The 11,494-nt window shown below is 41.8% G+C and overlaps 1 long non-coding RNA gene across 1 annotated transcript; it reads left to right on the top strand.

Moving 5' to 3' along the window:
• Positions 1–5,569: 5,569 nt before the first annotated feature.
• Positions 5,570–10,842, top strand: LOC135320879 (uncharacterized). Its single transcript, XR_010380219.1, has 2 exons — positions 5,570–8,081; positions 8,911–10,842. It is a non-coding gene; the product is annotated as an uncharacterized LOC135320879 (long non-coding RNA).
• Positions 10,843–11,494: the final 652 nt, after the last annotated feature.

Here is an 11,494-nt window from a genome sequence, read left to right as displayed (position 1 = left end):
TGGAATGTGGCTGTGTCTGACCCAGGTTCACGCTCACCCTGCCTGTCAGAGCTCAGGCCCTCACTCCTGTATGCAGGAGAGCGAGTGGAGGTAGCTCTCATCAGCGCTGGTACCAACGTCTGAGTGGCAGTGAAAGCAGTGACTGTGTGTGGACGTGCAAAGTGTTGTTTCAAGAGCTTTACATGCATTTTTGCATTTAATAATTAAAGCCCTCCTGTGAGGAAGCGTTTTATGATTTTAATGAATAAAACTTTTTTTTGATATTGATAGACTTCAAACCTCCGGAAAATTTACAGAAATAGTACAATAAACACTCAGATACAGTTCACCTTAAAGGGCACTATTTGGCCTTTTGTGTCTGGCTTATTTTAGCATAAAGTTTGAAGGTTAATCCATGTTGTAGCCTGAATCAGTACTTTATTCTTTTAGTTTGATAATATCCTTTTTCTTTTTTTTCGTTTTTGGTCTATTTAAAAACATTTTCATTGAAGTCTAGTCAGTTTATAATGTGTCAGTTTCTTTTGCACAGCACAACACTTCAGTTAAAGAAGAACATACCTGTATTCATTTTCATATTCTTTTTAAACATAAGTTACTATAAGATAATAAATATATTCTCCTGTGCTATACAGTATAAACTTGCTGTTTATTCTATACATACTCTGTATCTGCAAATCTTGAACTCCCAATATATTCCTTCACACACCCTCTCCTCTCTGGTAACCATAGTTTGGTTTCTATGTCTCTGTGTCTGTTTCTGTTCTGTAGATAAGTTTATCTTTTTGTTTCTTTGCTTTATTTTTTGTTTTTTGTTTTTTTGTTTGTTTGTTTGTTTTAGATTCCACATGTGAGCGATCTCATATGGTATTTTTCTTTCTCTTTCGGGCTTACTTCACTTAGAATGACATTCTCCAGGTCCATTCATGTTGCTGCAAATGGCATTATTTTATTTTTTTTTATGGGTGAATAGTAATCTATTGTACAAATACACTACAAACTCTTTATCCAGTCATCTGTCAGTGGACATTTAGGTTGTTTCCATGTCTTGCTATTGTAAATAGTGCTGCTCTGAATGTTGGGGTGTAGGTGTCTTTTTGAATTACGGATCCTTCTGGATATACGCCCAGGAGTGGGATTGCTGGGTCATATGAGAGGTCAATTTTTAGTCTTTTGAGGAACCTCTATACTGTTTTCCACAATGGCTCCACCAAACTTCATTCCCACCACAGTGTAGGAGGGTTCCCAATTCCCCGCAGCCTCTCCAGCATTTACTGTCTGTGAACTTCTGAATGATGGCTATTCTGACTGGTGAGAGTTGATACTTGATTGCAGTTTTGATTTGCATTTCTCTGATAATGATATTGAGCATTTTTTCATGTGCCTAATGGTCAATTGTATGTCTTCATTGGAGAAATGTTTCTTTAGGACTTCTGACCATTTTTGGATTGAATTGTTTGTTTTTCTTTCTTATGAAGTGTAAAAGCTGTTTACATATTCTGGGAATTAAGCCCTTGTCAGTCTCATTTATTGCAACTATTTTCTCCCATTCCATAGATTGTCTTTTTGTTTTGCTTATTGTTTCCTTTTCTTTGCTAAAGCTTGCAAGTTTAATTAAATCCCACTTGTATATTTTTGCTTGTATTTCTATTGCTTGAGTAGACTGCTCTAGGAAAACATTGTTGAGATGGATGTCAGATGTTTTGCCTATGTTTTCTTCTAAGAGGTTTATAGTGTCTTGACTACATGTTTAAGTCTTTAAGCCATTTTGAATTCATTTTTGTGTATGCTGTGAGGGAGTAGTCTAACTTCATTCATTTACATGCAGCTGTCCAGTTTTCCCTACATCATTTGCTGAAGAGGCTGTCTTTACTCCATTGTATGTTCTCACCTCCTTTGTCAAAGATTCAATGACCAAAAATTTGTGGGCCTATTCTTGGTAATTTTGTTTATCCATTCATTGATGGATGGATATTGTTTGTAACCTTTGGCTACTCTGAATGAGACTGCCATGAATATTGATGTGCAAGTTTTTGTGAGAATATGTTTTCATTCTGTTGGCTGTAGAGTTGGCCCTCCATATCTGTAGTTTCCACTTCAAGGATCCAGATGGCTGGTTGTAAAGGGACTTGAACATCCTTGGATTATGGTATCCAGGGTGGGGGGTTCCTGAAACGAACCCCCTGAGGATACTGAGGGATGACTCTATATGTAGGAGTGGAATTGCTGAGCCATATATTTCTAACCTTTTGAGGAAACACCAGGCTTTTCCAAAGAAGCTGCACCATTGCTCCTTTCCAACGGCTGCATATTGAGGGTTCCCATTTCTCTGCCTCCTGACCGACACTTGTTATTGTCCATGTTTTGATTATAACCATCCTAGTGAGTGTAAAATCAGATATCATTTTGATTTTGATTTCGCAAGTGATGCTGAGCATCTTTTCATATGCTTATTGGCCAATTGTTTATCTATTTAAATACTTGGCATATTTAAAAATTGGGTCGATTTTCTTTGTATTGGTCAGTTGTAAGCATTTGTTTTATATCCTGGATACTAGTCTCTTATTAGATATATGCTTTGCAAAATTTTTCTCCTATTCAGCAGATTGTCGTTTCACTTTACTTTTTTTAAACATTAAAACAATTTCTTTCTAGGGGAGGTAATTAGATTTATTCATTTTATTTTTCTTGCTAAGCACGCACTCTATCACTTGAGCTACCCCCTTCCCCTTTCATTTCACTTTCTTGATGATGTCCTTTGTAACAAATGGTTTTAATTTTGATGAAGTCCATTTTATCTTTCTTGTTTTTCACTTGTGCTCTTGGTATTGTATCTAGGAAGCCATAGCCTATCCTAGGACCACAAAGATTTAAACTATGTCTTCTTTTAGAAAATTTATACATTTAGTTTTTACGTTTCTGTCTGTGATCCATTTTGAATTAATATTTTATTTGTTATATAAAATACGGGGGTCCAGATTCCAGATTCATTCTTTTGCCTTCAGATACCCAGGTGTCTCTGCACCATTTGTTGAATAGACTATTCTTTCAATGGAGTTTTGTTGGCACATTTCTGGAAAAATGACTGTAAATGTAAGTTTCCCCCCTGGATTTTTTATTGTTTCTCATAGATTTATGCATCCAAACTTATGCCAGTACCATAATGACTTGAGTACTATAGATTTGTAGTAACCATTGAGTGAGTCCTCCAACTTTGCTCTTCTTTTTCAAGATTGTTTTGGCTGACCTGGGTCCCTTGCACTTCCATATGAATTTTGGCATCAGTTCTTCAATTTTTGCAAAGAAGTCAGCTGGAATTTTGATAGGGATTCCATTAAATTTGTAGATCACTTTCGGGAGTCTTAACATTTTTAATAATATTGTCTACCATTCCATGAACATGGGATGCCTTCCATATATGTAGATGTTTTAATTTTTTTTTGGTGATACTTCAAAATGTTCAATGTGCAAATCTTGTAAAATTTTCTTAAATGTATCTCTCATTTTATTTTTAATGCTGTTGTAGTTGGAAAGGCTGAGCTTCCTAAGGGTGGGACTATATATCAATTTATTTATTTCTAGGATTCCTACACAGCAAATACCCTAGATTTATATTTGCTACATAAATCTATCCACAATTCTTCCCACCCCCGTGTCATAAGAAACCAAGACCCAGGTTAAGCTACCTGAACACTTATGTGGAAGTGAGAAGTGAGAACCTTGGGTGGGGCTTTGTGCAGATTATACTGAAAGCTTATTCATTATGGCTTCATCTTAATTTCTTTTAAACAATCCTTTCAGTGTATATAGTCAGATACATTAAGAAAATGCCCTTTCGATGTGTGGAGGAGCTAAGACTATAATTTTCAAATAATTTCTAGTGAGAGTGTTGTACTTGAAACTAATTTGCATCAATTTGAAGATTTATGTTTCAGGAGCTTTGACTATATAATACCTGTCTTTATTCAATAACTACAACTAAATGCTCAAACAACATGTAAGAGTTTGAGCAAACTGCCCCCGCCCCGTAGTGTTGGTTGGCTGCAGCTGTAACTGGAGTCAAGTCTTACCTATCCCAGTACGCTTGGGTGGATCTGCTCAAAGGGGTTCATCCAATAGTTTGTCGGTAGTCTTTTGGACAAAGCCATAAAGCATTGATTTAAGGTTGCTGGAATGGAATCTATTTTATTAATATTAAGTAAGCACATATTGAGTGCTTACTGTATGTTGGGAATTGTCCCTCAGCCTAACATGAATATTATTCCGCTTAAAACCTCTCATATTTCCTTGTTATTCACACTTTACAGATAAGGAGTCTGAGTATTAGGTTTTCTCTCTTTTGGGGGGAGCTCATTATCAATGATGGGAAGTTGTAAGGAAAAAGATACTGATTCATCCAGAGAAAACATTTTTCTGAGAGTCAGCACTGAAGAGGTTGATCATTGTTTGAGTAAGACGAGCCCCGGGTTGTACGGAGTCAGCATCCCTGTCCTGGACACGGCACGTGTAGCACTGCGTGGTGGGTGAGGCGGCGCGGCCGGGCAGGGAACGCGGATGCCGGGCCGTTGGGCTGTGCTCAGGCCCGGTGGGGCTTTCTCCTAAGGGAAGTGGAACGTCATTGTCAGAATTTAAGTAGGGGAGAGGGGTGCTCTCGTAGATCACTTTTGTCTTGTAGAATGCTTAGAAACATTTAGAAGGCTCGGCAGGAGGTGATGTGATAAGTCAGAGTAGGGTGGCTATGAGGTGTAGCAGTGTTCAATTTTCAAATGGTTTTCAGTCCCAGGTTTGTGGCTCAGTAGCCGTGTCACTTTGGATGACGCACTCAAGGAAGTGAAACAATTTATCTTATTACTTGAAGCAGTGATATACCGACTTCCCAGGACTTCTGTGGAGATCCAGTGAGATAACGTGTGCACAATGTGCAGCGTGGTCCCCAGCACACAGTCAGTGCTGAGGGAGTGCCAGTGAGAACTTTGTAGGTGAGGTGTGGGTGGTGTGACTCATTGACTGAGGAAATTGGGCCCTGAAGGAGGGGTCCAGTCACATCTGTGAGTGATGGGACTGAGCTGGGAGAGGCAGAGGGTGGAGTTGGTGGTGCCCTTGAAACATCTAAGTGCAGTGCCACAATCACAGAGGAGGTCTAGGCCCGGGCTGTGCATTTTCCTATAATCTCAATCCCTGAGGACGCCGAGGTATTGATCATTGAACGTGAAGACATACTTACAGGACAAGTGAATAGTAGTATCATCTCTGTCATCAAAGCTCACGTCTCTTTATTCATCACTCACTTTGCTAATTGGGTACTTACAGAGCTCAATTCACCATCCTCACCTGGGCTCAGGCTCCACAGAAAAGATCTTGTGAGTCTCCCTCTTTTCCAGAAGAAAACACATTTAGCTGGTAGACTTCTCTACTTCGCCAGACTTAGAATTTTAGTTTGTTGATTTAATTCTGTTTTCTGTTGACCGTCTCCTGACAGGAGAGACATTTTACCTCATGGTCAGGTTTCAATTAGCTGTACTGAGAACTGCTGATCTGATCCATAGTGTATTTTTTCTATTAACTTTGTAGAGTACTTATCATTTTTCTGTCTTTGCCCTTTAATTTTGTTTCCTCTTCAATGTTCTATCCTATTTGGGGCCTTATTTTATTTTTTAATTCAAAAATGTCTGTTAGCAGTTAAGAAAACAAAAGCAAATAAAAAATGCACATGATAGCTAGATTTAGAATATATCTAGTGTGTTTTCTGTCTCGGCAATGGAGGGTTCTAGAAACTCTTGAAAACCTTCATTACATAAGTTCCTTAAAATGCTGATTAAGAAATAAGACCTTCCTTCCTCATCTTTCAAGCTGCACAGCTAATTGTCAAGAAAGTGAGGGGAAATCCTCAGAAGCCAAGTCAACCAGAAAGCAGGGATTCTGGGAGATACACGAGCCTTAGAAGCCCTGGGGGCCAGTTGGCTCCTGAACTGAGTTTCAGTTGCCTTGACAGGAGGGCAGGAGGTGAGCCCCAGGCCTCTCACACTGGGAGTTGGATGGCTGTTCTTATGTAAGGCCAAGCACATCCTGAGAATCCTGCTTTATAAAAGGGTGAATTAGAAAGAAAAGTAAAAAAGCATTCCTCAAGTCAAGGAAGTAAGGAAAGTCAATTTTTTTGGAAGCGGGGAAAAATAACATATCCAATGTAAGTATTTAGTTTAAATCTGTTCTGGCATGAGACTGACAACAAACTCCTGGCAGAAAATCACAGCTCCTCCTGGAAAGAGAAGTTGTGTTTTGAATGAATCAGTGGGCAGCCATTTAGAAAAATGTCTCCAGAGTCTTCTGGATCAAGATACTGGACCCAAACACCTCCCTTCCATGGTCTCATTTAAATAACCAGAAAGGTTTTAAAGGAAAGAAGCCATAATCATAGTTCTATTTATTGACATTAATATATGCTAGGAATTCAGATGTGACTATGGAGTTGTCACCTCTTTTATGGACCTTACTTTCTATTTGACATAGTTGGGGAACTTGGTGGAGGGTGGTGTTAGACTGTTGCAATTAGCCAGGACAGGAGATTAAGAAAGCAGTGAAGGGCGGGTGACATTTTTAGCTGAGGACAGTCCTGTTCAGTTGGTTTGTAATTGCAGGCTCGTTGAGTTGTCACTGGAGGGAATTGATCTTATGGAGTTTGGACTTAACTCAGGCCTCTTCAGAATGGACAAGTGAACCTGGAGAAAGACAGTCAAATCTGTGCAGACATTAAAGTCCACGTGAACGTGCTGTATCCCTGAGCCAAAGATAGGACAAGTAGGCAGCACTTCTTGAGGACAGAGGAGTGGTTTTTAAGGTTCTCCAAGAATGAAGCCCAGGGAACCGGGATGGCCAGTTGTCAAACTGTGACGTTGCTCTTTGGACGGTGTACCCACCGAGGTTATTGGCCGTTAATAGGTTTCCATTTCTCTTTAATGCATGACAGGTGATGAGGACGTGGGCATACACTTTTGACACCTTGTCAAAGTGACTGGGTACCTGCCTAGAAGGGCGGGCACAGCTACGGCTGCGCCATACATCTTGCCGCCCATCCCGTTCCCCGGCTCCGTGATCACGGCAGAGTGGTTCCTTGTTGAGCTGTCCGTCTCCTCTGTGACATCGTAACCCAACAAATTACCGGAGCGTATTAGCTAGGCTTTGTTCTTTTCCATCCTTCCCTTCAAATGATGATGACTGATAATGGACCCAGTTACGTTTGCAGATGATTTACACGTAGTGCTGTCAATACAAACCTTGTAATCCCCACTGTGTGATCTAGAGAAGAAAGTTACATTCTTTCCAAATTGTTTTGATGCACTTATGTGGGAAAATGATGTACGTTTGAATATGTATTTCCTCTCTGAATAACCATGGCTACAGATGAATATTTGTAGACATGGAATGAGTTTACTGTATTTGAACTGTATGGTCCCCTAAATTCTCCCCAGCTTTTTAAAGTCATCACTGGAGTGCTACCTCCACAGTGTCCCAAAGCATCCACCACTGCCTGTTCTTCAGACACTGTGAGTTTCCAAGTTGGAGAAGGCTGCTGGCTGTTGAGGCATTCTCTGGCACATCTCTGGCTGGCTGATGTGAGCTTAGCACACAAGACTTGGCAGACAGTATCTAACCATGGTCACGTCCATTTCTGGAACACTCATGGAGGATTTTACACCTATGCTAGTGGCATACGTTATTTCTTTTAGTTTTCAAAACAATCATAATTAGATTTTATCACCTGTATTAATAAGGAAACTGTCAAAGCGAGTGATGTGCAGACTTTGGACTGGAACACGGGTCTTTCTGATCCCTATCTCTGTTCCCTCCCCAGCCTATCCTTCCAAATGTCCAGGAGACTCTTCCTCAGTCTTGAGTTTCCCGCTGATGTTACCACTGTCTTTGTTTCTGGAGAGGAAAACAAGTCTAAACTTACTTTCCAGTTGGAAATGGAATGGAGAGTTAACGTTGGAAGCCGGGAGAGTCTGTCCTGTGATGAAGCGGTCTCTGAGCCACTTCCATGGGGACGTCACGTCACTGTCTGGGCCCCTTGCACAGCCTGTGCACAGGTGATAAGCCAGATGTGCTGAGCAGTCCTACCGGACAGGGAAGTGCTTGGAAATGAGTTTGGGTATTTGGTTTCATTACATATGTTCCTGAGGGCCTTGGCCTGGCACTTCAAATGGGACCACTCCCTGTCCCACAGACTCGTGCTCTGGGCCGGTGCAGACCTAACGTGGCCTCAGCCTGAGGCTCAGGGCCCGTGGTGATGAGGAGCATTTTAGTCCAGGGTCTGCCGGAGGCTCTGACAATTCTGGGCCATGGGAATTTGTCCAGGATGATAATAAATCCTCCCCGAGATTCAGATTTCCTTGCCTGTGAGCTGGGGTAGTAATAGTTTCTGAAATGATTGTAATGATTCAGTAACGGGCACAGCGTGTGCTGGCAGGTTGCTTGTGTTTAAGGAGCAGAAGTCGCAGTCACTCTGTCAGCCTCTCACTGTGTGCTCTGTGCTTTGAGAGGTTGTGTGTTTGGTGAAAGTCCCGCCCAAACCCTAGGGTGTAGATGAATTGTTGTTCCTTTACTTTCCCGTCCTTTTCCTCTTTCCCTTCTCTGTGTCCCATGTTTAGGTAGCAGATTCCTCTGTTTCAGGGAATACGGAACTTTCTAGTAAAAGGAGAGGCGGAACGCGGAAAGGTGGGGCCCAGAGGGGGTCTGGAGCATCCGCACAGCGCTGCTTCCCTGCATTTCTGCATCCGGTCCCATCAGTGCATGAAGTCAGCCTTCCTCTTCCTTCCTGTGTCGTTCGGTCTCTGTTTTAAGGGAAAATTTTTTACGGGTCTTTTTTCCATTACATGTTTCGTTCAGATGCTTGTTGCTTTTCTCCCTGTGCTTCAGCATTCCTAGGAGAGAATTCAGCAGTGCAGCATCCTCTCCGAGCTCTATGAGTTGATCGGCTTCCACCGCAAGTCCGCCTTCTTCAAGCGGGTGGCCCCCGTGCAGCGCGCGGCCCCCGGCATCCCAGAGCCTGGCGGGAAGGTCTTCTCCCGACTCCTTCTGCAGACGCTTCCTGGCTACAGTCTGTCGCGGGATCTGCAGGACTTCAGCAAAGGTGTTGGAACTAAAACATTGCTTCAGTCCCATTAACCATGCCTGGTTTGGGCCCTGCTGTCCTGTCTCATCAGGGTGAATTCTGATTCGTTTAGAATAGGGCTCAGCAGACTTTTTCTGTCAAGAGCTTGGGAGTAAATATTTCAGGGTCTGCAAACCTCCTGATCTCTGGTGCAGCTGCTCAGCTCTGCTGTTCAGACGCCAGAGCATCCGGACATTCCACACACCCACAGAGCTTTATTAACAGCGGTGTCTGGGGCTGGATTCAGTGTATGAACTGCAGTTTGTCCCCACAGCCTCCTCACTATTGACGCCTGCACCAGAGCATGCATTTGCGACAATGGGTGAACCTGCACTGACACGTCATCATCACCCAGAGCCCAGACTTAACACTAGGATTTACACTTGGTGGTGTGCACTCTGTGGGTTTGGACATATGTGCAATGACATGTATCCACCGTCACAGCATCATACAGAGTAGTCTGTCTTAGTGACCTTAAAATGCTCTGTGCTGCACCTCATTCATTGCTCCTTCCCCTCTAGCCTCTGACAGCCACTGATCTTTTAGTCTCTGTGGTTTTCCCTTTCCCAGAACACCATACAGTTGGAATCAGACAGTTGCGGAACCTTCCCAGATTGGCTTCTTTCACTTAGTAATATGCATTTAAGGTTCCTCCATGTCTTTCCATGCCTTGATAACTCATTTCATTTTAGCACCAAATAATAGTCCATTTTCTGGCTGGACCACAGTTAATCCATTCACCTACTGAAGAACAGCTTAGTTGCTTCTGAGTTCTGGTGATTATGAATAAAGCTGCTATTAACATCTGTATGCAGTTTTGTGTGTGGACATAAGTTTCCATTTCGTCGAGTAAACACCAAGGAGCACAGTTGCCGGATCATGTGTTAGGAGTACGTTTAGTTTTGTAAAAAATTGCCAGACCGTCTTCCAAAGTATCTGGGCCATTTTACATTCCCACCAGCAATGCATGAGAATTCCTTATGCTCCACATCCTCACCAGCATTTGGTGCTGTCAGTGTTCAGAGTTTTGGCAGTTCTGACAGGTGTGCAGTGGTACCTCGCTGTTTCAGTCTGCATCCCCTTGATGACAGATGCTGTGGAGCATCTTTCCATAGACTTCTTTGGCATCTAGATTTTTTCTTTGATGAGATCTGTGTCAGGAATTTTGCTCATTTTTTAATCAGGTTGTTCATCCTTCTTGTTGAGTTTAAAGAGATTTTGGTATATTCTGGATATCAGCCCTTTATCAATGTGTCCCTGCCCTTCACCTGCAGCACCGGAGTTGTCCTTTGGGTCTCAGTGGAGTGTCAGCTCTTCAAAGAGGTTCCCTGTCTTCCCTCAGCCTAAATACTGTCCTTGTATTTTTCACTTTCATTGACTCATTTTGTTCTTTTTAAATAGCATTTCCCATAATTTGTAATTATATTAAAAAAAAGGGCAATGATTGAACACCACCTCCCCACCAGGCTGTGTGCCCTGTGAGAGCAGAGGCCCTGTCCCCACTCACCATTTCCCATGACAGCACATGGCACATGTCCATGTAAAAGTGTGTAACGTGGGGCCAAACCTGATGAGCAGCTATGATGACATGTGTTGGCTACCATTTATTGAGTAGACTTTGTTTCTGATGTAAATTATTAAATCACATGAATTAAACTTGTTTGTTTTGAAAAATAAAACAACAAAGCCCACCTCCATTTGATTGGTACTTTCTACTTAGCCTTCTGACACAGGAGGGGATGTTCACAATCATTTTCTGGAGGAAGTTGGGGAGGTAAAGTAAGAGAGTGAGATCAAATAAAGTAAAAATGATAACTATCAGTTGGCTTTATTTTCACTAAGACATAAAAGTTACTTTAAACCCTATCTCAGCTGTTGTTCTGTTGTTTTAAACATTTCTCATAGAATTAAATGGAAGCCCACTAAACCCTGAAAGGGAAATTGTGTGCTCAGGTCCTGAAAATTGTTTATGTCTATTTCTTGAAATGCACATTTTCCCTGCTGGTTAAAGAAATTCGAGGCGGGAACACAGCCGTGCGCTGTATGTCTGCCGGCTTCACGGGCTGCTCACTGTCATTTTCATTTTCTTGTGTTGCAGTTTATGAAGGTTTTCCCATGAGATATATTGCTCAGCCATTTCCTGAATGAAGGATTGAATTTTCCACAGGAAATCTTATGAAAGAGAATGACAAGGCACATGGGTTTCCCAAAAAGGAATACTTGATGTAATAAACTCTCACTATGGTGAACCTTTTTTAATACAAGCCAGTTGAAAATTTTATCACTAGGTCATAGGCCACAAATCTGTCTTAAGAATAAAAAGATTCAAATTTTATAGAAGAAGCAGTT

The sequence above is a fragment of the Camelus dromedarius genome, unplaced genomic scaffold (genome assembly GCF_036321535.1).
Source record: "Camelus dromedarius isolate mCamDro1 unplaced genomic scaffold, mCamDro1.pat HAP1_SCAFFOLD_31, whole genome shotgun sequence".
Classification (NCBI taxonomy): domain Eukaryota; kingdom Metazoa; phylum Chordata; class Mammalia; order Artiodactyla; family Camelidae; genus Camelus; species Camelus dromedarius.
This window is presented reverse-complemented; position numbering and strand designations above follow the sequence as displayed.